This window comes from Alligator mississippiensis, chromosome 2 (assembly GCF_030867095.1).
Source record: "Alligator mississippiensis isolate rAllMis1 chromosome 2, rAllMis1, whole genome shotgun sequence".
NCBI lineage: Eukaryota > Metazoa > Chordata > Crocodylia > Alligatoridae > Alligator > Alligator mississippiensis.
In genome coordinates this window covers 72,434,375-72,460,777 of record NC_081825.1, presented here as the reverse complement: position 1 = coordinate 72,460,777, position 26,403 = coordinate 72,434,375, and the positions used below count along the sequence as shown (strand labels likewise).

The following is a 26,403-nucleotide window of genomic DNA, read 5'->3' as shown; positions in this document are numbered from 1 at the left end:
ACTATTGGACAACTAACTGATGTATAATTTCATCTCCCATTATGATGAGAGAGTCTTTCCTACTGATATATCAGTAAGAAAATTGCCATTCTCTTCAATGGAAGATGGATCAGGTTCTTAATGTATTTTCTGCTACTTTTATGTCTGGGCCCTCATTAAGAATATTGATGCTTCTGAGCTCAGAAGTGGCTTTATGAGATCCTTCAATACCTGTGATGAAAATGAATTTATCAAGTTAATACAAAAATTAGTAGGTGGAACTGAAAGAAGTGACCACTTCCATGAATTTGAAGTTTAAATCCCTGTGATTGTGGAATGATTAATGTATGAGTCCAATTTTTGGAAGCTACTCTGGTTGCTCTCAGATCCATGTGTTCAAGAGAGAAAATAGCAGAGGGGAAGGTTTCTCTTTTTTTATCAATGTAAATTAATAATAAAGCCCAGAAGGCCTTACGATCCTTAAATCTTCATTGCCTTTCTTGAAGTAGACTTGTTAAATTTCAGTCCAAAGCACAGTATAAGCTGAATAAAGCCTTTTAAGTAATTCTTATTGGTCTGGAGCCACTGTGAACAATGCAAGAAATTGGGATGGTGAGTAATGCAAGAAATTCCTTTCCCCTGTGTCAGAAAACATCTCCCTCAGCAACCTTTCTAGCCTCCTTGTCAATTGGAAGAGCAAGAGAGCAGGAATCCCGTCCAGATCTCTCACATGCCAGTCTAATCTGTTTGTTTCCCTGTTTTTTCTCCATTGTGTCTATACTTTGGTCTGTTAATACAAAGATGTGATTCAGTCCTTGGCCTTGGCCCTGAATTTTTAAAACAGTAGAGTTAAAACAATCCAATTTTATAAAACTGCAAGAGTCAAAATGCCAAGATGCAGAATTTATGTTGGTATTTGTACTTATTACAAATAAGTACAAATACTACTCAGATATATGATTTCTATTTGTATTTATTAGGTAGAAATAAGTTAAAGCCATGTATCACTGTGAATAATTTGAATACAATGGATGCACTTGAAACTGTTTAACTCCATTAAATTCTAGAGCAGCAGCATTAGGTTTTAGGCAACATGAAGCCTGAGAGATTTCTATAGAGTGAGACTGGAGAAAAGTGGTAATACAAAATAAAATATTGAGGGCTTGATTCTGAGCAGAGCACTGCACTATCCTAGCCCCAAGGAGGTAAAATGTAAGTATGAGAGAACACAAAAAGGTAGCTGTACCAGATTATTCCTCCCAAAGGCACATTAAGAAACATAAGCATGTCTAATGTGTGTGTCTCTGTGTGTCCAAGAAAAGGAATGTAGCTTTCTAAAAAAAAAAAAAAAAATTAGTTTTCACCCTACATAGCATCTATTCACATTCTTCTGTCAAAAAACAAGTATAACAGTATTATATTTCATGGGCACAAGCCAGATCACATGCTTGCTGAAATAAACAACACACAGGAGCTTCATTCTATGCATAGTCAACAGGGAGCTCTTTGCCTACTGGTGATATTACAGATATTTCAGCTATCTCAGCAACCTAAATGTAAAATCCAGCACTCGGGGACACACTCTAGAGGATCTGGGTCCGTAAAGCCATGAATGGATTACACTTATTCACATATATGGTTTTCCTATCTTTAAAGATGTAACATCAAAAATACTCCTCATTTAATAGGCCATTCAAGTATAATTCAGTGCTAGTTACTAATACAATGTGGATATATTTTATTTAACAGTTTCATAACATGAAACGTGACAGAAAATATCTGAATGGGAAGCTGCTTATAAAAAAGTCGGTGAGGAGTGCAGCATTATGTGACCTGTCTCTCTCAAATGTAGTGAGGCATGTCCACTCTGGCTTGTCCACTGAGGCTTGCAGCAGTCTAGGTGGCATGTCACATCTGTAAAGCCAGTTTGTGACATGTTTTTAGCTTCACAGAGAGGCATTGCCACAAGCAACGAAATGCTGCAATCCTTACTGCAGAATATGCCAGTATACATGTTAAAAAATTACATTTCATTACTGACACAGACGCAGTCCAATTTATGATTGTTGCAGTTGCAAATGGACAGCGGGGAGGGTAGAAATGACAGACCCCCCCTCTGCCAGGGATGTAACTACTTAGTTCCTTATCAGGCAAAAAGAGTGACAAATGTTCCGTGTCCATTGGTTTTTAGGCATTGGAAACCTAGAGAATGTGGCTTCCGAGACTGCTGCCCCTATGCAAACAAGAGGGAAAGGAGAAACATGTCTGCCCCTGATTAATTGTGTAGTCAATTAGCAATCAGTCAGTTAGACTATCCTGTGGAGGGGTGCCATACAGAGAGTCAGCTCAGTCTGTGACTGTGCCTACAAAATTCCTGCTGGTTACAATGATACTGAAAGGAGGTGGGGGCAGGGGAGCAGAAGTAGCCAACATGGATGGGAAGGAGAGGTGAGACTTTCTTGGTCACAGAATAGCAACCCCAGCAGAACCAACCACAAGGATCAATCTTAGGGTCACAAGGCATAGAAAAATGTATTACAGTCCAAAATAAAGGAGATCTTGCTCCCTGACGTTTGCCTTTCCAAAGTCAAATATTCTCAATCAACCTTGTAAAACATACAGATAATGTATATACTCTTGTTCTTATAATATGGTACATTTTCCCATTTGATGATGGTAACATAAGGGAATCACCAAAAAGAAATTGAATATGGGTCTACCAACCTGAAAAGGACAGTAGACAAAGGAGACATGAAATGTAGAAAATGTAATGAGGAATGATGAGTGCAATTTAAAAAGTAGTAAAAGGGGTTTAAAAGAACAAATACTTCCAGTTTAGGTGGGGAGACCTGAAGAACTAATCCGTGCAGATCAGGTAGGAGGGAATGAGGAGAAGGGGAGTTATGAATATAAATACAGATTGTTCGGTTGGCATTGCTTTCAGCCTCCGATTCAGTTATTTGTTACAAATAATTAGATCAAGGGAAAACTCAGGAACAAAACTTAGCTCCACACAAAAATTGCAGATTTGCTTCAAAACTTGCAAATTTTTCCCCTCTTTAAAAGAATGGGAGAAACTATATTAAAGAAGCCACAAAAATGGAAGTAAATATGAGATTGTCCACAGGACATTAATTTGCCCTCTTTGCATGTACACTTTAATTTAGTTTTGTCCTACTTTGCACAGAAATACATTTTGGAGGCAGGACTAGAACCCAGCTCTACAGGGTTCTTGGGCAGTTCTTTAGACATGAAAGAATCCCTCCCCACGGCATACCCATCTTTCAGTATTTTTCTCCATTCCTGTCCATCATGTACATAGCAAATGAAGGCAGAAATTCTGCAGAACAAATTATGTATCATTCTGTGTACTGGCCTGGGACAAAATTCAGGTTGCATTAATAGTGGCATTCCCTAATCATTGTCCATCCATCCTTAAAGAATGACAGCTTAATATAGGCTTTTTCAAAACAAAAATGAAAATCCAAAATTCAGTCGCATTGAACTCTGTTGACCCTAATTAGCATCAGGGTTTGAATTCAGGATCTGTAGATAAACATCACTATCCTACCTCCTTTACCAAGGATGTCAAGCTCCCCTTGTGCCCCAGACTGGATCTGAACTATGGGGTGCCTTGTGGGCTGGATCCTGCCTGCGGCACAAAGAAGCAGCAGTGGCAGCAATGGAGCATGCAGTGGTGGCAGAGACAGCAGAGCACTGGGCAGCGACAGCAGTGGAGCATGTGATGGCAGCAAAGCACACAGCAGAAGTAGGAGAGCACACAACAGCAGCTCGAGGCCCTGCCGCATGCTCTGGGCTAAAGTGAAGCTGCCACTACTACTTACCCTGTGCCTCAGTGGCAGCCCCAGCTCTGGCTCCAGCATAAGGGAAGACAGGCAGCCACTGCCATGAGTGTCACCCCCAGTGTTGTGTGTTCTACTGCCATCACAGCCACTGTGTTCTCTGCTGCAACTACATGATCTTCTGCCTACGTACACTGTGCTCCCACCGCTGCATGCTCTGCTGCCACTGTCCCGTGCCCCCAACTTTCAGTGACCCACCTGTAGCCCAGTGTGCCAGATAGAGCAGCTCTGCAGGCTGGATGTGGCCCATGGTCTATATGTTTGACATCCCTGACTTATATTAAAGGAGAAACTAGTAACAGCAAGTCTTTCTTTTTTGAGGTGGCTCCTAATCTAATTAGGTTAATGTGGACAGAGCTTCGGAGTTTGGTACCATTCCTTTTTAACAGAATCACTTTGGGAAATGGTTTCTAGTGTTAATGCTACTAATTCCTCAGTCAGTCTCCAGTGGAGTCTGTGGATGGCAATACCACATTTGCCAGGCTAGAGCCAGGCTGACAAGTAGATATCGTAAGTCAGTACAAGGCTAAGTGCTCAACTTAATCAACAGGGCCTGGAGGCTTACAGAGGGTAAAGACTGAGCGTGGTTGTCATAAATGTTGTCCTGTGTCCGCTAAATAGGCTTATATTAGCATAACACATTCTTTGACTATAGAGTGGAACATGACCTGTTCAATCCACCTTCTCTGCAGTTCTGACTTCTTAGCAGTAATCTGTCATACTTCTAGGTCTATTTGCATTTTATGAACATTTTACCCTCTGTGTACCTTGAAATTGATTATTGCATTAGCCTTAGCTCTTCAGCCAAGGGTCAGAAGAAAAATACATGCCAGGCAGTCATACCTCATGATAAAGAAATATTTAAATATCAATAGCAACATAAAATGCATTTTGTCATTTTTTTTAACATATCTTTGTAATATGAATGCCATTTTATCAAATCAAAAAGCCTGGCAATACATGAGAACATTTTTCACTACTACTTCTCCTATAAACTCTTAAATTAATCCATTCTATGCAGAGAAGAAAGGTAAAATTTAGGCCCAAACTGAAACATGTTGTAGTTTATATTTCACTTTAAATAAATATAGTGAAATTTAAACTTTTGGGGTATTCATACTTATCTGGAGATCAGAGTGAAAAGTGCAAATGATATGAGAAGAGCAAAAGGCATGGGAATACAGTATTTTTGAATAAGTCGTGATGGATATTTTGTTTGATATCCCCAAATAATTTATATTTTTCATATTTTAATGCACTTATCTAGAACTGTGCTAATGCCATGACTGCTGAGTTTATATCTGTTCTCTCATGCTGTCTGTCCAGGAATTCTTCTCTTTTATTATCAACACAAAATACTTAATGTTGCACTGAAAATCTCCATAATACTTGAACAAACAGAAAAATATCCCTTGTCCTGGAAAGCTTGAAAATTCCAAGACAATCCCAAAACACAGAACAGCATTTTTAGAGGAGTGAAGTTATTGTCAGTAAGAATAAGAGAGAAGGTATAACTGGAGAAAATGAGTTTTAAGGTAGGGTTGGAAGGAGTGCAGGTACGTGGCCAATGAAAATAAAAACAGAAAACTAGTTCAGGCTCCAGTGAAACCTGGCACTGGTGGACAGAAAGCCTGAAACTAAGGATGAGGAAAAATATTAAACTAAATTAACTATTGTATATGGTTGCAATTAACCTTGGGATATCATTAAATCTGTAGGTTAACTGGGTGGCTTTCAGGCGCTACCGTGTTGTTTCTGAGGTTCTGCTCTGTGTTCTTCCAAACAATGCAGCTTTTAATGTGACAGCTATTATCCACCCAAGCAGCCAGGTTCTGTTCCTTTTGGATTTAGGCAAAACACTTTCAAATTTCTGTGGGACAGAAAATGTCAGAGGTAATGGACTTATTTTTAATCTTGGAAATCATATAATGTGATTGGTTTTGTGCTTTCTATTCACCTGTATCAGGTGAATCATACCTTCTATTTACCTATGTCACTGAAGCCCAAACTAGATTTTCTGTTTTCATTGGCCACTGCTGTTTTTCAAATTCTATCTTAAAATGGATCTCCTGCAGTTACACTTCCTCCCTTATTCTCACAGTCATAACACCAGTGACAAAAATGTAGCTGCAATATTTGGGAATTTATTTCATTTTATTCATATATTCCATGTCTTCTTGCATCACCAAGTTATCATTATTCTGATGCTCTTAAAGCACAATTGCTGCCAACAATGAGGAAAACACAACTTAATTAATAATGCCATTTAAATAGAATTTGTAATACAGTACCTCTTAACAGGCCTGGAGTGAAAATATAGTTTGGCTACCTATCATTAATCACTCTTACTTTCATTATGTGGTTATGAAAACCTTTTTTCTTTGATCTAAATTAAGTACAGTAATTCCAGTCTTATTAAAAGCTACATTGTAAACTTGATATTTGCAGTGTAGAGGCCAAATTCTGTCCATAGATGCTTGCATTGCTTCCCAGTGGAGGTTTTGATTTCAGTGATAGACACATTCACTTGTATGGGGTCAGAAATCTGTCTTCTGTCTATCCCTCGAGCATATAGCACATATTTACAGCTCACCAGGTTTGCATTCTGTATATTATTTTTTATCCCAATATTTCAGAGGTGTTGAGGTGTAACAGTACCCTGTGTGCATCATTATTTTTGAAACGCACTGAAAACACCTTCCCTTTTTTCTGGTGTTCTACTATGATGATTCTGAGAAATTGTAGTAAGTTATAACACAGCTTACTAGACCACTGATTTAAGCACACTGCCCCAATGTACTCATCGTAACAGTCTTGCACCCACCAATGGTACTCATTATGAATAGATAAGGCTTTTGTAGACCTCTAAAGATCTTCTACTCTGCCATCCTGCCAGAGGCAGGATCAACCCTTTCTGAACTTATAGTTGTATCCTGTACAAATCCATTGTCCAAACCTATTAGTAAAACTACACCGTCAACCCTGACACAACTACAAGTTGCAAATCAGGGGGATGGTGGTGGCCAATGTTTTGCTGCTATGAGGGTTGTAAAAAATACACTTGAGAGATTGTGTGAACATGCCAAGATCAGTAAAGCCAGAGCATAAGCACAAGTCAGCATTTTGTTGGCATACCAAATGACCAGAGCCATATTGTTTTCACAAATGCTTGAGCAAACACATCTGTAGAGTTTCAAAGGCTGTCAGCATCTCTGAGGCATAAGAAACTACACCATACCCTTTCTCAGTGTCTTAGAGATGACATCACCTTCTGGAGTTCCTTAAAAGGCTTGTTGGTATTTCCAGTGCTTTAGGAATTGTGAACAAGAGGAGTCTAATTCCTTCGGGTCTACCTGAAATGGGGGTGTGGTGAGTGCACAGGAGCACTGAGGCAGAGGTTAAGTTTATCTGCATACAAGAGAATTTTCTAATGATTTTGGAATCCCAATTGAACCATAAAAAAGTAAAAAAAAAAAGCCTGATGCACCATTGCAGCATTCCCATTTCAACACTAAATGACCCTTATACAAGGGTATTTCAGAAACTAACAGCAGTTTCAAAATCCTTTTGTGTGCAAGGATCACTTTTACTGAACCACATCATTTGTCTACATAATTGTAAACAATGGATGCATTGGCAAGGCTGCCATTAGTGTTCCCTGCTATTGCATAGTTCCCTACTTTGTTGTGGATGTACAAGGCCATGGTAGATGTTATACTTTACAACCTGATAATGTGTTACAACCCATAACGTGATACATGTGCATGGGGTTAAATTTTGTTTAGAGGCCCGATCGCATGCTATCTAAAGCTTGATGGACATAGTTTAGCTGAACCAGATGTAGTTGAACCAGGTTCTGCAACTGATTTTGTAACATTTATCATGCAAATATGATTATGGGTCTTTCTGTGTTGAGAGTTACATAGTTTGTCCACCAGGTATAGCTCCAGAGCCTGTAATTTCTTATCTCCACCCTTCCTTGTCGGTAGGTGTGTGTGACGTTGAATAGATAAAGCTGGTTTTGTGGCTGGAAGTACAAATTATCATCTTGGTATTTGCCAGCTTGAAAATTCAAGTAGCCTCTTGAGTTAAGGGATTTCAGCAGTGGGATCCTGGACTGTCCTGCAGCTATAATGGCTCAGACACAGGTATGAGAGGGCACTGAGACCAGGCATGCTTGGTGCAGGGCACAAACATGGGTGTGAGATGGAGCTGAGATGAGGCACACTTGGTGCAGGGATAAGACATGGGTGTGAGATGCAGCTGAGACTGGGCATGCTCAGTGCAGGGCACAGACACTGGTGTGAGATGGAGCTGAGACCAGGCACACTTAGTGCAGGGCTCAGTCACGGGTGTGAGAGGACGCTGAGACCAGGCATGCTCGGTGTAGGGCACAAACATGGGTGTGAGATGGAGCTGGTATTTGTCAACATTGAAAGTAGCTGTTTGACATGCACAGTAGTGGGATGGGAAATGCATTGTTCTAGGAGGTTTCCCTCTCATGCTCCAAGCAATTACCCATGGGGTGGGGGGAAGGTGGGTGTTGGTATGCTTAAAAGCCAGGCTTAAGTTGGAGTGTGACATGTATTGAAACTACTAGTTCCCTACCAAGAATCATGGCAAGTTCTGCAAACTCAGATCCTCCAAATAAAGATGGTCTGTTGCTACCAAGACTGTGCCAACACTGAAAATTCAAGTATGCATACAGATACAATTCAAGATTGTTATGGTCTCAGCAGTGAGAGGGGTGAAACTTGCATTTATTATACAGGCAGCCCTCGACTTTATGACATTTGAGTTACAACGAAAGGCATTTACAACATTTATAAATTGACGCACTGTTTTGACTTTCCAACATCGATTTCAACTTTATGACACTCAATCCGACACGATGCCACACCAGCAAGCAAGTTCGTTGTGCCACCCATCTCCCTGCGCCGATCCGCCACGCCACCCATCTCCCTGACTCAAGACACTCAGTTGCTGTTCTGACACCATTTTTACATGGTGAATCTTCATGTTTTCAAACTTTTTCTTAAAATTTAGTGTTTCTTTGCCCATAATAATGACAGAAAAGCATAAATCTGGTTCACATGATGTTTCTAAGAAATGTAGAACAATTTCTATGGAAACAAAAATAGAAATCAGAGATCTGAAAAAGGTGAGACACTAAATGAAATCGGTAGAGCTTTGGATATCCCCCGAACAACTGTCTTGGGGATATCTAAAGACAAGGTAAGAATTCAGGAACACGTTAAGGGCTCGGCTCCTATGCAGTCAACTGTGATAACTAAGCAGCGTGTTGGACTTATTGCTCAGTGTGGCAAAGCACCAGTAGGGTGCTCACCACTTAGGGATTTTGCAAGCTCTGTGGGAGCTTGGTGGATGAGCAGCAGGGAAAGCCCTCCCCAGGAACCATTTTAAGGGGGAAGGCAGGTATCAGAGCAGTCATGGTGCTCTGCCACTTTAAGACCTGGGCCAGGCAGCAGGCAGGTGCAGCTCAGTTCTGACGAGCGGCCACCTTAAAACTGGGGACCACCAGGGCTAGAGGCAGCAGTTGCTGCCTGGTGCTGAGGAAGGAACATCTCCTGGCAGAGCTGCTGTTTTGGAGACAACACAGAGGTAAGGGCAAGAGCTATGGAGTGACTTGGAAGCTCCTGGTCCTGCGTATGACTCGAAACTGCACCCTGCTGGAGACAGGTGGTCTAGTGGGGCTCATAGTGGCGTAGGAGCCCTCAAAAAATGCCAGACAGATTACCACCACAATGAAAGGCAAGAAGGTGCGCCTTGATAACCCCAGCCCCCACTTTAGTGCAGGTAATGCAACATCGGAGGGAGTTAGGGCCAGGCATGCCCATGTGGGGCACCTGAGCCCAGTGAGGGCAAGGCCTGCAGAGTGAGTAGTGGGGCTAAGACCCCGGGGAGAGAAGGAGAGTTGTGGGCCAGGCACACTGACAAGGGGCACCTGAGCCTCTGGGGTGTTCAGCCACAGGTCCCAGAGAAGGGGGCAGAGTATGGGCTTCAGGGGAGGTGAAGGTACAGAGTTGGGTGCAGAGAGGCACCTGAAGGACTGCATCAGAGTAATAGAACCAGTTGAGGCCCTGCGAGTAGGGGGCATGAGCTGAGCCCCTGTGAGAAAGGGGGCTCGAGTTGAGGTCCTGTTAACTTGGGGGACCCAATTAGGTCTAGGTAAGTCTTTGGGCAGCTAGGTCTAGGTAAGCCTTCGGCCGATTGGAGGGTGGCAGAGGAGAAGCTGCAGAGAAGTAAGGGGGCAAGTCAGCAGCCCTGTATGGAGAGCAGCTGGGGGGAGTTACCCGGGTATGAGACAAGGGCAGAGTCTGCACAGTATTTTGCGAACTGCCTAGCGCTCGTTCAGATGAGGGCAGCAGGAGATGCCCAATAGGCTGCATGCTTGCTGGCCGGGGAGTGAAGGGAATCAAGTCCAAGGACCCTTCGGGATAGGGCAGGGTGAGTGTAGCCCTGGGGAAAAGGAGGGGCAGTACAAGTGAGGCCCAGCAAGGGCAGTATGAGAGAAACTCTGTGAGAGATGGTGGATTGTGAGAGGCCTCAGAGAGTGATGATATGAGTGTGGCCCATAACAGGACAGGTTGTGAGAGGCCTAATACTGTAATGAGTTGGACCCAGCCTCAGGCCAGAGCTTTATACAGTTGTTAGAAACATATGGGAGGCATGTGACACAAGGAGAAGTAGGAGTGTGTACTCAAGGCCCTAGCTTTCAGGGCCCAGAAAGGGCAACCTCCCACCTAATCAAGATCGTAATGACTTAACAGCAAGGCGTAACAAGTGAGATAGGTGGGCAGTGTGCCCAGAGACAGTGGGAGACCAGCACTGTAGCTTGTTGGGGAGCTTCCACTTCGCCATACTCAGGTTGAGAAACTCTTAATTGTTTGGCTGGAGAATCAAAATCAATGCTGTGCTCCTGTGAGTTTAGGCATCATTCAGGAAAAGGCTAGGAGTCTTTATGATGATCTAAAGAAACAACAGGGAAAGAGTCCTAATGCTGAGCCTTTTAATGCAAGTAGGGAGTGTTTTATGTGTTTTAAAGCCAGGACCAATTTGCATAACACCAAGGTCTCAGGTGAAGCTGCCAGTTCTGATGAGGAGGTGGCTCTTGCTTTTCCCGAGACATTGTCTGAAATGATTGACGAGGGTGGGTATTGTGCTCAGCAAGTTTTTAAAGCTCTTTGGAAAAAAAAGACATTGAGAACCTACATTGCCAAAGAGGAGAAATCTGTGCTAGGGTACAAAGCTGCTAAAGATAGGCTCACTCTTTTTGCTTGGTGCCAATGCTGCACGTGTCTTTAAACTTAAACCTTTACTTGTGTACCATTTGGAAAACCCCAGAGCTTTCAAGGAATATTCCAAGGCATTTCTCCCAGTGATATGGAAATCCAATCCTAAGGCATGGGTAAATAAGAACATTTTTGAGGATTGATTTAATCATCATTTTGTGCCAAGCATTGGGGATTATTGCAGCAAAAACAATCTTGCATTTAAAGCATTGTTAAATGCTTTAAATGCTCAGCAGTGCTCCTGGTCATCCAACCATCCTTGATGATATGCTTCCTGACATCAAAGTGGTGTTTCTGCCTCCCAACACCACCTCATTCTTGCAACCCATGGATCAGGGGGATAAGGCTACTATCTTAGGCGCACATTTCCCCAGGCCATCAGGGCAATTGAGAAGGAAGGTAGACCAACTCTGAAGGATTTCTGGAAGGGCTTCAACATTTACCATGCAGTTAAGAACATTATTGAGGCATGAAGTGAAGTCAGACAATCAAATTTGAGTGGTGTTTGGAGAAAATTGTGTCCTGAGTTTGTCTGACTTCCAAGGCTTTACAGATACTGTTGAAGAGGTAACCAAAAATGTTGTTAAATGGGCTAAGACGTTGCACTAGAGGATGCTGATGAGTGCTGACATCACATTCTGAAGAATTAACTAATGAGGACATCATTGAATTGAAACAGCAAAAAGTGGCATAGGAAGAAGAAAATGCACCCACTATTGAAAAGACTCCTCATAAAATCTTAACAGAAGTGTTGGCTGAGGTATTTCAATATTTGGAAACTGCCATGTCCCTGTTTGAGGAACATGACCCCAACATTGAATGCAGTGCATCAGTGAATAGGGGCATACCCAACATGTACAGCTGCTACAGAGAAATTTACAAGCAAAAGAGGAGAACATCTGTCCAAACTTCCTTGGACAGTTTCTTTAAGAAAGCAGACAAGACTCCAGAAAAACCTGCAGCCAGGACTCCTGAGAAGACTCCAGCTAAGAACCCTTCAAAAAGTCCAGCAAAGTCACCTCAAAGAAGTCCTTCCAAATCAATATGATTGCTTTTTACAATATAAATACATTAATGTAGCTATATTACTTGTCTATAATTGATTGAGTACAAAGTTCTGGGTTATTTTTGGTGAAAATAGGATATTGGGCCTTGGTTCAGGAACCACCCCCCCATTTATAACATTGTTCCTATGGGAAAATCGGTTCCAAGTTGCAACATTTTGACTTAAGACAGTTTTCAGGAACCAGTTGTGTCATAAGTCCGAGCACCGCCTGTACTGATAAAAAAAAAAGTCAGACTCCATGTTAGGTGCAGTAAAGGAAGTGTTAAGGTAAGAAAAAGAAAAAGCTTTTAGCTCTGTAAAGAAACAGTCATAGCATGACCTCCCTTTATGTTGTAGCAAAAAACTGTTTTCTTTTTCTTTGGAGGGGTAAAAATGATGTAGGTTGCTAGAAGCATTAGCACTCCTAATGAAGGAATTTTGTCTTAATATCTGCCTTGTGTAGTGTGCAGTGTAAGGAATTAATATTTTAAAAGAGAGAAAACTATAGTCTGTATACTTCATTGCTATTGTCTTCTAGCTTGATTCAATGAATAAAGGGAACAGCAGCATGCACTCTAGAATTGCAAAATACAAGGGATTTCAAAGCATTTTGTAGGCAGAATTATGCCTCAAAATGAGCTTCTGAGTAACATTGATATTTACTCAGCATGGCTGTATTTGAGAAATGTGGTGGGTGAGGTGTGACTAACTGCCAGGGCGAGAGCCAGGCACCGAGCTGCCGGGGGCCTGTGGGGGCAGCATGCATGTTGGGGTCCAGGAGGGCGGCTGGGGGCTGGGAGCTCACACTGGAATCCTAGGAGCCCCCGACCTCACTCAGACCCTTCAGTCCTCATCAGCAGCCCCCGCAACCTTCAGTGCAACCCCCTGAGACCCTGAGGCATTTTTTCAGCTAAGCTACAGTGAGGAGGTGGCTGAGATTTTATGGTCCTATGTGTTATGCCCTGTTAAATTGACCTTTATGCTAACCCACAATAATTTTACCCTCATAACTAGAGATACAGGCTGCTATAGCCAAAATAAGAATGCCCCCACAGTCTTTTAAGTTTCACAAGCAAATGGATAGAAACTGGAAGGCTAGCATGTAGGAGCAATTAGTGAGCAATCAACTTGGCAATGTAGCATTGTGAAGTCAGTAGCCTCTTGACCACAAATAATGGTGGTATGGCCATCTCTTCCCCCTCCCTAACCCCCATCCACACTCCCCAAGAAGAAACCAGGTTCAGGATAGAGAGCAAATACATTTTATTTTTTACAGAGATAAAAACTTTAATTTATTTATATACATATATATTATTAATTAAATCTAAGCTATTAAATCTAACTATTTAGAACTTTAAATATTCAAGCTTTTAATATTTGTTTGTTTATATATTTAGGGTTAAACATTTAAGCTTTGGGAATATTTAAATTAAAGCTAAGTAATTAAAGCTAAATTAAATTTAAATAGATTTTCTGTCTAGAACAGCACCACCCGAAGCATGAGAATTCGAAGTACATGAATCTACTTTGTAAAAAACATCATGGCATGTAAGCACCATCCAGTGGCACTATGAGGTACATAACACCCATGGCCGAATGAACTTATATCACCCTCATTGCCATGGGCATGCATCTAAATTGGACGCAGTTGAATCCACACTTGCACATGCATCAAGGCCTACAGTGCAGGCAGCCATTGGTCCATTAGTTTCTGAAACACCCTCATAATTTAGTTATAAATGTCAAAAATTTGATCTTGTGACTGATAACTGAAATTGATTTAATTCAATCAATTTGATTTTAATAGTCTCTAAGGTACTATTTTTAAGCGATGAGACTTAAACTTGCACAATACTGTCCACACCACTTGTACCTTTAATATGAGGCTTAGGAGGTATGGATGGCACTCCGTGGACCATGAGCATTTAAGGAATTGGCTGCACTGATGTGATTTTTCTGTGAATGAGAACACCTTCCTTATTATGTCTTTAGACTTTTATGGACATTTTTATACATAAAAGAATGTGTGTGTGTGTGAGAGAGAGTACACTGTTTCCTTTTTAATGATCTTAATTATGATTTGTGCAATGTGCTATTAATTATCTATTATTTGACAAATGTGCAGGATAAACAACAGGTATACTGGTGAATATTGTGCTTACAAAATGGTGGTTAGGAAAGAAGCTTTTGAATAGTTTTATTATATAACCCCAACTAGTGGATACTTGTACCAAATAACTTCAAATATTTATTTTAATATTGCTGCTGGCCAATATCCAGTTGGAGACAAATGGCTGGAGAAAAGAATGAAGAATAATATGAGTTTGTGTCAATCTCTTGCATAAACCCTACTTGTCTACCATTTTAACAAGAGAACAGCATTTAGTATCATTCATTTACCAAATGCTAAAATCAAAGATGTGTTGGATGCATGTGACTTGAGACACTAAGCCCTAGATAGTTTTTATTTTTTCTATCATGAAAACTATTTTTGATGGTAAATCTTTGTTAATGTTTAATTTTTGTAAATGTTTATTGTGGATAGATCTTCTGACTACACATTATTCTAAGTGCAAAGCATAATACAATATTTACCATTTCAGCACAGCATAGTATTAATATTTGATTGGTGTTGCAAGTGTCACATGCTATTATTGTCAGTGGCACTGAGAGTAAAATGTTCAATGAGAAAGATAATCCTTGCACAGAAGGTTGAAGGAAGATGTAATTGGCAGTCAGAAGGTTAAAAAGAGACTTGACAAGATTTCAAGGGATTTAAAAAGTTAATCCGTCAAGGAGCATAACCATCACCAATTTGAAAAAGGCTTGTATTCAAATTAAGATTTATCACAAGGTTTTTGGCAACAGCACTGTCACCTTTCTGGGTTTGTCCAGTGGAGCAAACTGAAACTCAGTAATCTTGGCAATATGACAGTATAGTAGCACATTGTAACATGACTTGATGTCGTTTCAGGCAAGTCACCACATTGTATGAATCTGTCATCATGCTGTGATGCAATGTGATGACTTCTCACAGGCCCTGATGGCATTTTCAGGAATAATGAATGTTCTGTAAGCACAGTTTGCAGAATAGTAGGCTCTTTCCCCCAATAATCTCAGACCATCTCACAAACTGTGGCATTTATATGCTATGGTGTTCAGTAGGGCTGTGCGAAGCTTCACTAGCTGATTCGATTCAGAAGAGATTCAGCCTGATTTGGCAGCTGAATCTCCAAATCCAAATCAAATCAGGAGACCCATTAAGGTCTACATTGAATCGGAAGGCTCCAAATTGATTCGGAGAGATTTGGAGATTCAGAAGGCTAACAGAAACTGAGAAGAGGGAGGGGGATGGGGTGATTTTCCATATATGAAAAAGGCTGGGGGTGGTGGGGGGAAGACTGCTCTGATATTGACATCTGTAGCTGGCCAGTGACTGTGATCTTTCTCTGAGTTCCCTTCCAGTCTGGGGGAGGGATGTAGAATCAACAGTCTGAGGCGCACTTTCACAGAAACCCCTGCACCTATCTCCTTGAAACTTGGCAGGTTTCATGCCCTCGGAAGGGGCTACCGTCCCTGCTGTTTTCATCTGAATCTGCAAAAAAATGACAAAGTTATAGGTATTTTAGTGATTCCCCATTATAGTCTATGGCCGAATCTCCAAATCGGCTGAATCGAATCAGGACAGTGATTCGAGTCACCGAATCAAATCACTGTCCCTCCAAATTGGCCTAATCCAAATCCAAAGCGAATACTTGCTTCTTCACACAGGCCTAGTGTTCAGCACTGCAGAAAATGAATTGTTATTAGTTAGGACAGGGAGCAACCCCAGAGGATGTTAAGCATATATAGGCTTAATTCAGCAAGGCACTTAAGCATGTGCTTAACTTTAAATCATTTGGGATGTAAGCAATTGCCTAAAATTGTTTGTGTGCTTGAGTGATTTTCTAAACAGGGATGAGGTTATTCTCTCGTGTGCACTGTTTGCTGAATTACAGCCCTAGTCCCTTGTCTTTGGCCTGCAGCTCCCATTAACTTGTGACTTGTTTCTGAAGAAAGGACTAAACTCATAGAGACATGGTGTGCTTCACAGTGTGAGAACTGAAATGCATATACTAAAAAGGTAATTTTGTATACGAGTCCTTATATTTCACCAGTGTAGCTGTTTGCCTAGTTTGAAATGCGCTGCAAATTCAATTATGTATTATTCAAGGAGATTTCAAGAAACATCTTTGTAATAATCAAGGTCAACACTTGTTGAAACAATAGTGTCCAGAGTTGTGTCCAGCAACACCTGATGCACACTCAGAAACTGAGACTGTCTGTGACCTTAGGCTTTGTAGGTGAGTTCAAATCCCTGCCTTGGATGGTTTGTTGGGAGCTGCAGGTTTAGAGGTACTTAAAAGTAGGCATGAACCTTTAGGCTAGGGCCAGACATTACATACAAACTGGTATAAGTGACCGGAAATTGGTTCAAATTTGTAACACAGCAGAAGTTCAGTGTATATTTAAACCACTTTCAAAATGCCTGAAACCAGTTTAAGATAAACCTGGATGAATGTAGTATCAGATTTAGCAGATTTAGGTTATATCAGTTTATTGAACTTCTGTCCCAGATCCCCTCCAGATTCAAGTTAACTTACAGTCTCCCAGCATCCCAGGATGCTTTGCATCTCCCCCACAAACCCCAGCTCATAGAGTGGGTGGGCTAAACTTGGCCCAGGCTGCCTGTTCCAGCTGAGCAGGGAGGTGTGCTTCAGCGCCCTCCAGCTTCTGGCCTGGGCCACTGCAGGCATGTGGCTGCATTTCTGGAATCAAATGTGAATGTCTGTTCACTTGCTTAATCGGTTCAATCTACACATTTTAGACTAACCTGCGAAGATTGAATCAATTCAGCCTTGGTCTTCTTGACTGTCTGTACTTATCCTTAAAGATTGCATCCACGCTTTTCACAGAGATGCCATTTTCAGATGACTTCCTTAATTTAAAAAAAAATACAAAGACCGTCTCTTAGAAATCATCTCTTACAATAGCAGTTCTAATTTTATGTTTTGGAAGAAGGAAGCATGTTGTGAGTGTACAGATGATGTGGACACTTGCATTTTCAGTGTTTGTATTTAAAATGCTAATTTTTCCAAATATTAAAACCAATTGAGCAAGAAAAATAATTTTGCCTAACTGCAGTGAAATAGTACCATACAAAACAATCAGTTTTAATAAGTCTTTAAGAGGAGAGAGCTAGTTCTTTGAGGTATTGTGAAAGAAAGGCATCCGTATGGAAAGTTAAGTAGTTCAGTATGCTTTTAAGTAAAGAGATGGGATCTATAGCATTTCATTTTCAGGCCAGGCTAATAAATGTTACTAATGAATTTTTCTACAGTACAACAATTATAACTTAAAGAGCTATTATTCAGCCACCTTGATAATATCTCCAAATTGTCCCCCATCTGCATAAACCAACAGCAGCTGAGCTTAGCATTTTGCAAAGGGTATAAGTCATCTGAGAATTTGGTCCAATGACTTTATTCTTAATTTGTGGATGTCATGGACTCGCCCATGGTTCACCTTTGGAAATGTCAAGTGAGTCCGTAGTTCTTGTTTAACACATATTACCAAAGAATAGGTTCACAGCCTGCTCATTCCAGTCTCTTCAGATTGCCAAGACCTATGTCTCTGAACTTGAACCTTGATCCTGTCTGTCCAAACTGTGGGTCCCATCTCTAGGACGTCAGGAAGTAGATCCTTAACTGCAGCCTCAGAGGGATGGAAGAGATGATAAATAACCAGGTTCCCAAAGGTTTGGAGATTAGCGAAATAACTGGGATTGCTGTTTGGATACAGAAAGAACCAAAACAGGGTGATTGTTTCAAAGCATTGGCCCTGTTTCCTGCTCCAGTATCTATTCACATGGTCAGAAAAATGGAAGTAAGCCACTCTATCATTGCTACCTTCTCCATAAGTGTCCCCAGTGGCTATTGTTTTAGTACATATATTGCTGTACTCTTAACATTAACTGCAGATTTTAGAACCTTATACGGTCACTTTATTTTTCTTTTGGAAAAAAAAATGTAAATCCTAAACTTATTTTTTTTCTTGTTTCACATGTCTCATAATTCTAAGGCAAGTGAACTAAGTAGGCCCTCCTCTGCACTTAAGCCACATGCCAGGCACAATGAGCATGCCTGTCAATCAGATGCTCCTTTCATAATGCACATGTTATAAAAATATGCATTTCTGTGTCTGTGTATTTTTATTTTTCATGTATTTAAAATGCATTTTTGCTTACTGGAATAGCTGCATAAGTTGCACATCTCATTTTAGTGAGGCCTCCAGGGGACTACAATCAAGCAGATTTATTCCAGTATACTTTAGCACAACAGTAACAATATAATACAGGTCACTCTATCTAAAATAGATGTCACAAGTGGGCTCAGCTTCCATCCTTTTTCTGATTGCAAGCCTCGTTAAGAGTAAAGACCCACAATTTCCTAAAAACAAGCAATGCAGAGTGCCTGCATTGCCCTTACTAAGGTTTTTAAAAGAAGAGCATGCAAATATGAGAGCTCTTCATTATTCTGTGCCCCACACCCATGTTCATAGTACACTTCTTACCTAACTCAAACCCACCCAAACAGGAACCAAGGCTACAAACAACTGCTCCCCCTTGTTCTTTCTCGCCTCCCATAGCTCTGTTCATTTTCTTCTGTGGCCCCTCCCTTCACACACTGCTCATCATAGCTTCACTGTCTATCATATACCAACGTAACTGAAGGAGGAGTTCAGATGGGGTATAGAAGGGCAAGAGGTAAGAGAATTTGGTAGAAAAGATATTTGAAACCAATGAAACAGGATCTGTATTGTGTAGCCCACTAGCAAAGGTGGCTCAAGTTTCTCTGCTATAGCTTTGTATATATACTCAAACAAATTGCATGTTTTTTTAGGTATATCTGATTCAAGTGCTTGATTTGTTATGCATCTGAGCAATTAGTCTAGAAAAGTGATAATTATCTAGCAAAGAGATAACTATGAAAGTTTTTCAAAGAGGCCACAGTTTATTTTGTCATGGCCTTAATCACCTACATTTGATCTACAAGTGGGCTGTTGTAATGGTAACATAAAATGTAACAAACAGCAAAGGATTAGAAAACTTATATATTGTCTTGCACATTCAATCAACTTGCATATGAACTCAGCAGGAAATTCAAAACAAAAGCTAATTTATGGAAAAATATGTAGTTCTAATCACAGTTTAGCTCTGTGGGGTTCCAAATAACACACTACAATCTTTACATGCAGATGCTTTCATCTAACATTCCAGCTCTGGTGACATTCCAAAGCTTCTTATCAAACCATATTATCATCCTTTATTAACTCTTATTCTACTTCTCCTTATTGCATGTTTGCTGTAAGATTCTGTCACTCTTAATATGGAACATGGAAGGCTTTTAATGTGTTTTAGCAAGTCATGAAATGGAAATATACAGCTTGAGAGTTTCAGAACCTACTATAAAACCCAAGCTCAAAATGTTGCATTGATTTGGCCGTTTTCTTTTTATCGTATTTTTATTTCTTAAATCTTGTTATCAGTATGCACATTTCTCTGCCATCACTATTGCAAACAGGTGTTCTGTTGATCTTATAGTACCTTTCAAAGTGCCAGCCAAGCCATTTCTTTATTATTCTTATAGCTTGATATCAAAGTTTTTATATCTGTAAGAATTTTATTTTTACTTAAAGCTCTTAAACCATAAAAAAACAAGTGTACACCTTTTCTGTGATTAAGCAGAAGGCAAAACAGAGTTGCACCTTACAAACTAATTCAGAGCTTTTGTAAGCAACAGTTCACTTCATCAGATGTTATGAAAGGACTTTCAAGGAGCAGGCATTCAAATAGAAAGTGATTGAAATGCAAGGGAGAGGAAAGAGTGCTGAGAGAGGCAAAAAGAAAGCAGTAACTCATTGGGACATAGATGTCATCAAAACTAATCCAGATAATGTGATAAAATTCTATATTACTTACAAAAGTGTATACATCTCTGAATTAGTCTATAAGGTGTACCTATATCCTTCCTTCTGCCTGATTTGGGGTTACCACAGCTAATTACCTCTTTTCATGGTTAAATGAGACATTGCCAATGGATTTTCTGACCATGCAGTGATAAGGTAAGTTGCTTGGTATTTCTTTTCTAAACAGATTGTTTTTATGAGAGTTGCAATATAGTGGTGTGGCTTTGGACACAATTTTTATGAGAGATTAAGAAAAGAGCATAAGAAAAATAAAAATCAGCTTGGATCTCAAGGCATCTTCAGAAAAGAGCCTTTAGGAAAGGGGAAGGGAGAAAGATCATTTTGGAGAAAGGAATAGAAGGTTAAGCAGAGAAGGAATAGGGTAACCTGAAAAGCTATACATAGGTTAAATTGCTGGGAAATAACTTAACTTTGAATACAGTCAAGAACATTTGTAAGATCTGTATAACGAATTTGTATAGCTTTTAATATAATAAAGCATACTAACCCATCATGTTCTTCTTATGTAAAATAACTTGTTGTTGATGATGCTACAGACTGAGGGGAATATAATTTTGGAAGTCTATCTCTAAGGAAGTAAAACTGCACATTTTACAGTTCATGCATCCTCCTTATTTTGTTCCTCAGGTATTGTTCATTTTCTTGGTGCTTATCATAAAGTCTTATATAGAAAGAGGTAGGTAGCTGTGTTCGTCTAAAGTCAAGCAGAAGGCCAAGCAAGATGGCACCTCAGGCCCCTTCTACATATTACAGGTATCATGCAATTAACTGGTTAATTGCAAATTTACCTTAAGACCAGCTACAAATCCAAAGTAGCTATCACATCATAAAAAGCTCCAATCAGCTGTAAAGTTAGACCTCAAAAATGTGTGCTAACTTTATAGCTGGTTGCTCTTGAGCTTTAATTTGCATGTAGCAGGGTCTCCCTGTGGCTGGGAGCCCCATCAGCTGACCCAACTCCCAACCACAAAGGTGCCCCATGCCGAGCTAAGGCTGGGAGGCCCGCAGCTGAAGGGACTCTCAGCCCCAGCAGCAGCTGACTCTGGGTCCAGAAGCACAGGGACCGAGAGGCCTGTAGTTGTGGGTGCTGGGAACGAGCTGGGTCTTGGCAGTCAGGGGCATGACTTCCCTGGGGATGCAAGTCTGGGAGATTACAACAGTTGTGATCCCCCAGCCTCCCCGGGAGTTTCACACACCCCCAAGGCTGGGAGACAGCGCCTGCCATCATCCCCCCAGCCCTGGGGGTGCATGGAACACCCTGGCAGCTAGGATCCCCTCAGCTGAGGAGGTTCCCAGCCATAGGAGCTTGCTTCTTGCCAGTGCAGGAGGAGCCTGAGATCGGGTTCCCCCTTCCCCACAATAAGGCAGAATGGGATCCAGTGCATGATTCCACATGCATGTGTGGCATGGCAGGAGGCGGGATTGTGTGGATCGTGCCTTAGGTCCCATCGTACCTTTACCTGCACGTGTAGAGGGGGCCTTAGGGATTAACTGGTTCAGAGAGGTGTAAGCTATCCTAATTCCTCAGATGCTGCCTTGTCAGGTGCTGATACAGTAGACTGTCACCTACAAAAGCTTATGCTTCTCTAAACCAGTTTATCTGTAGAGTCCAAACTTGGGCCCTGAACTTACAAGTACAGAAATAAATTACTTTGTTAGGGCAAAAAAAAATTGTTTTTAAGGTGGAAAAAATGAGTTTACAATATTGTTACATGAAGCATTCCATTGTCCTTTGAATAGGTATCCGGTCCCTTCTCCATTCCATTTCATTTCAGCAGCTCTGCCTCCAAGAGATCAGCTTAGAGCTTTTCTCGTCCCAAAAGTCCCTGTTCAACTGTCCAGGCTCTCCTTTTCATTCTCTGCTTATATCTAGGCTTGGCCCCGATTGACTGTCTGAGGTGCTCAGGTCACCTGTGTCTAACTTTAGGTTCTTGTCTAACATTTTCTTTGTTGGTAGGAGCTATATGTCTCAGCCGTATACAGAGAGTGCATTCAATCATTAAGGTATGGAGTAACATAATTTTAACTCTGGTTTTGCTATGGAAAATTCTATAATGTAAAAGCCTTGCATGTACACAGCATTTTTCATGAGCCTATGTGAAACACAAAACAGAGAATGCAATACCTGGTTCAAAAGAGCTTACAATATAATATGCATTTCCTAGTCATCTCCATCTGTAATTAGCTTTTAGTATCTTATTAACTGTGAACAGCATTATCCAAAAGAAATAATCAATAAGCAGCTGAAATCCCAGGATCTGAACAGCTAATCTTAAAGAACATTACTCAGTGCAGAAACCTGGACATTATTCATAATAAAAGCATGAATGTTGAAACAGGACAAGTATGAGCTAAATCTTGTCTGTAATTGTGTATTGAGTGTCTCTTCTGTAGGATCAGTTGTTGGAAACCTGGGGTTTTTGCTAAACCTTGATTATTTTTCAGATAACACTACTGATAATTGTTAAGATAACTGTTACTGTGGGAAACTGGGCTCACCAAATGAAATTAGGCATCTAGCCATATATGGTTTTCAGAGAAATAGATATATGATGCATTGCATTTTGATGAACTACAAGAAAACTTTATAAAGAATACCACACACCTTTTCTTAACAGCCATGAAAATGAAAAATATAGCGTGTGTTACAATGTCATATAATTGTGTCTGGTTAGAGGTCAAAACAAAGAAATCTCATGCATAAAATCTACCTGACATATCTTTCTTGTCACATTCTTTCTAAGCAATTTCCTTTGTGATACGTTTTTCACAGATTATGGTATGAAAAAGTTTTCACAGAAAATGGAGAATAAAGAATCCAGATTAGATTTTTCACATATGAAACTGCAAAATTAATGGATTTTTGAAGTCCATTAAAAATATCAGAAAAGAGACCTTAAGTTTTATAGTTATTATGTAGACATCTGTGGACATTGGCAAGTTTCCATGAGCTCATGTAATGGAATTCCATCCACACATGTCCAGCTTTGCAAAATAATGGTTCAGGCACTTTTATATACATGTGTAGCTTCCTATTAGCTAAGCTTCTCAAGAAGCGGAAATACATAGTGTGTTTATATGCATGTTTGGGGAGGAGGTGGAGATACTTTAATTAGAGTGGCTCTGAGAGCAGCTTTAATTAAAGCACCAGGAGCATCACATGTATTAGCTTCCATGGGCTGGAAAATGGCAGTAGGTGAGCTTTAACTAAAGCTTGTTGAACTGGCTTTAGTTAAAGTTCCCCTGCTACCATTTTTCAGCTCGGGGACGCTGATAGATGTGACACTGGAGTCTGCTGAAGCATGGTATTTAATTGAGTCTGCTCCAATGAAATGTAATTACAGCGCATCAGAACAGCCTCGCTTCTCATGTATAGGAACCCATAAATTACACTACCAAGTGGCTTATATGTTAGACATCCAAATTGGTTTTATGTTGACTTGAGAAGGGCAGTAGCATATGAAGAACTTGTTTGTACTATTTCACTTCTTAACCGCTTCACTTATTGATCTACAACAACAGATATATCTGAAGAGGCATGATTTTTACCAGACAGCAAATTAATGCAAATCAGTTTATAAATGAAAGGGCTTGTTTCCGTCTTTCTCTGCTATAAAACTAGGAGTTGATGTTGCAGATCAGGAGTTACAATTTTATAAGTTTACTGATGGTTGACTTGAGCATTTTCCAGTCTTTAGGTCCCTGAAAATAATATAGCTTCAGGTACTAATTGTAACTTTGAGACACGTACTTAGTAAATAATGTTTGAAAACCACTTCAGTTTTCAATATTTCATTTTAAAATGTATTGCCAAGAGATTACCTAGAAGATAATGCTTCAGCAAAATTGAGATGTAATTTCAATTTGCTTAGTTCGCATTATAATCTCTTCACAGTGTTTTGAAAAAGTAAATCACATTCTTTCTTATAAATGAATATATATATCTATGTATAGAATCCCATTTAACTCTAGGAAAACAATCTGTAGAACTCAACATGAAATCACCCAGAAATTCACAGCAGTAGTAGTCTCTGATGGCTGAATTCAATTCTGAAAAGAGGAATTCTGTCCCAAAGGACATCTGCAGGAATAATACTAGAAAACTTGAAAAGCTCTGATGGAGAGAGAAGGACGAGATGTATACAATTCCGTTCTTTTTGCTAAGTTTTGCCACTTTATTCCATTACTTCCCTTTACACAATATCCATAAATCAGTGGGGGTCAACTTTTTTTGGCTGACATGCCACAAATTAGACCCATACCCTTCTGATCTCCTTCTCCTGCGTGATCTTCCTCTCTCTCTCTTCTCCATTCCCTATTTGCTGCTTTCCTTTCTGCTCTTTGCTCTCTGTTCCCTGCCTGATCTGCTGCTTTGGTTTCTGCTTCCTGCCCTTTGTGCTGCTGTGCACCTGCCCCCTCCCCAATCTGCTACATGCTTCCCCAATCTGTGAGACACAAACGCATGCCACAGGTTGGCCACTCCTCCTAGATCTTCAAAAAGCATTAGAGCCACGGTTTCTAGCTCCCTAATATTCTCCCATAAGCAAGTTTATATGACTTTTCCTGCCTTAATCATCAGAGGGGATGACTTGGGGAAATAGTGTACAACAGTTCCAAGCATCCCAGCCTCTTCCTTCTGCATGGATCCTTTATCGTATGGAAAGCCTTCCATTTGAAATACACCACTTAAAAATGCGCTACCTTTTTAGTCCACAGTGGAAAACTGGCTCTTATCAACACTAAAGTAGGAATGTTGTATAATGAATTGCTGCTGATATTTCCAGCTGCCTTAGATACTTTCAGCGATCATTGACCCTTGCATTCTATAGAGATCTAGCAATCTGTTGTACAGTCTGTTATTGTACAGCCAATTGTTTCTTTTCTTTTTTTTTTATTAAGAGATCTTGAAGTCATTATTGATTCTAAAATGAATATGGGCCGCCAATGTGAGGCCACAGTCAGCAAGGCTAACTGCAACTTGTCATGTATCCAGTGCGTCACAAGCAGGTCCCCCTTTATGTGACACTGGTCAGGCCACAGTTGGAGTACTGCATCCAGTTCTGGGTGCTGCACTTCAGGAGGGATGAGGCCAGCATCGTGAGGGTCCAGAGGAGGGCCACTCGCATGATCAGGGGGCAGCAGGGCAGACCCTAGGAGAGACTGAGAGTGGATCTAGTGGCCATCTATAAACTTACCAGGGGTACCAGAGGGGAATGGGTGAGACCCTGTTCCACCGAGCGCCTCCCAGAGTAACAGGGAGTAACAGCCATAAGTTGATTGAGAGTAGGTTCAGGCTAGACATCAGGAGGCACTACTTCACAGTCAGGGCAGCTGGGATCTGGAACCAGCTTCCAAGGGAAGTGGTGCTGGCTCCTACCTTAGGGGTCTTTAAAAGGAGGCTTGATATCTACCTAGCTGGGGTCATATGAGCTTAAACTTACTAGGGGTCATATGAGCCCAGCATTCATTCCTGCCCAGGGCAGGGGGTCAGAATTGATGATCTGCTTGGGTCCCCTCCGACCCTACATCTATGAATAAATGTCCCTTTTATACTTGTTCACCTTTTTCATGCAAGTTCATCATTTTCACATGTATTTTAAACCCAATCACTTGCATGCATAGTTGATGTTATTTATATGCAGTTATCCACTTTTACCCTAGAGGATTTTGCCCATGAATATTCAGTCAGCCAAATTACAATGCTTTAAAAAGTTATGCATACCTACATGACTATTGGATTAGAGACCTCCTGAAGTTTTGACCTGAGGTGTAAAAATACTTATATAAATTTAGCAGTGTTTTCTAAAGATACATTTTCAAAATGGGCCAGTTTCATACTTGAGGTACAGTTGTCAGTTCAATCACTTGATGATTTTATTCATTTTACATATACTGATCTTTCTGTGTAAATTTATTTTCCTTTCAGTTGCTTGCCAGAAAAATCCAAGTGCATATTAAAACTCTGAAGTTGTAGAATCCTATGGCAGATTAATTTCTTTAATAACCTGCTATTCCTTTCTAATTTCCATCTGAGGAAATTCCTAGACAAAATAATCAAATGCAATATTTGAAATGTAGACAGCTGGCAGTAACAAACTTTCTATTAGAGTCATAGATTCATAGATGTTAGGGTCGGAAGGGACCTCAATAGATCATCGAGTTCGACCCCCTGCAT

The 26,403-nt window shown here is 40.5% G+C and overlaps 1 protein-coding gene across 14 annotated transcripts in view; it reads left to right on the top strand.

Annotated features, from left to right (window-relative positions):
* Positions 1–26,403, top strand: part of TENM3 (teneurin transmembrane protein 3) — a 604,744-nt gene that overhangs the window by 438,938 nt on the left and 139,403 nt on the right. The window lies entirely within an intron of this gene.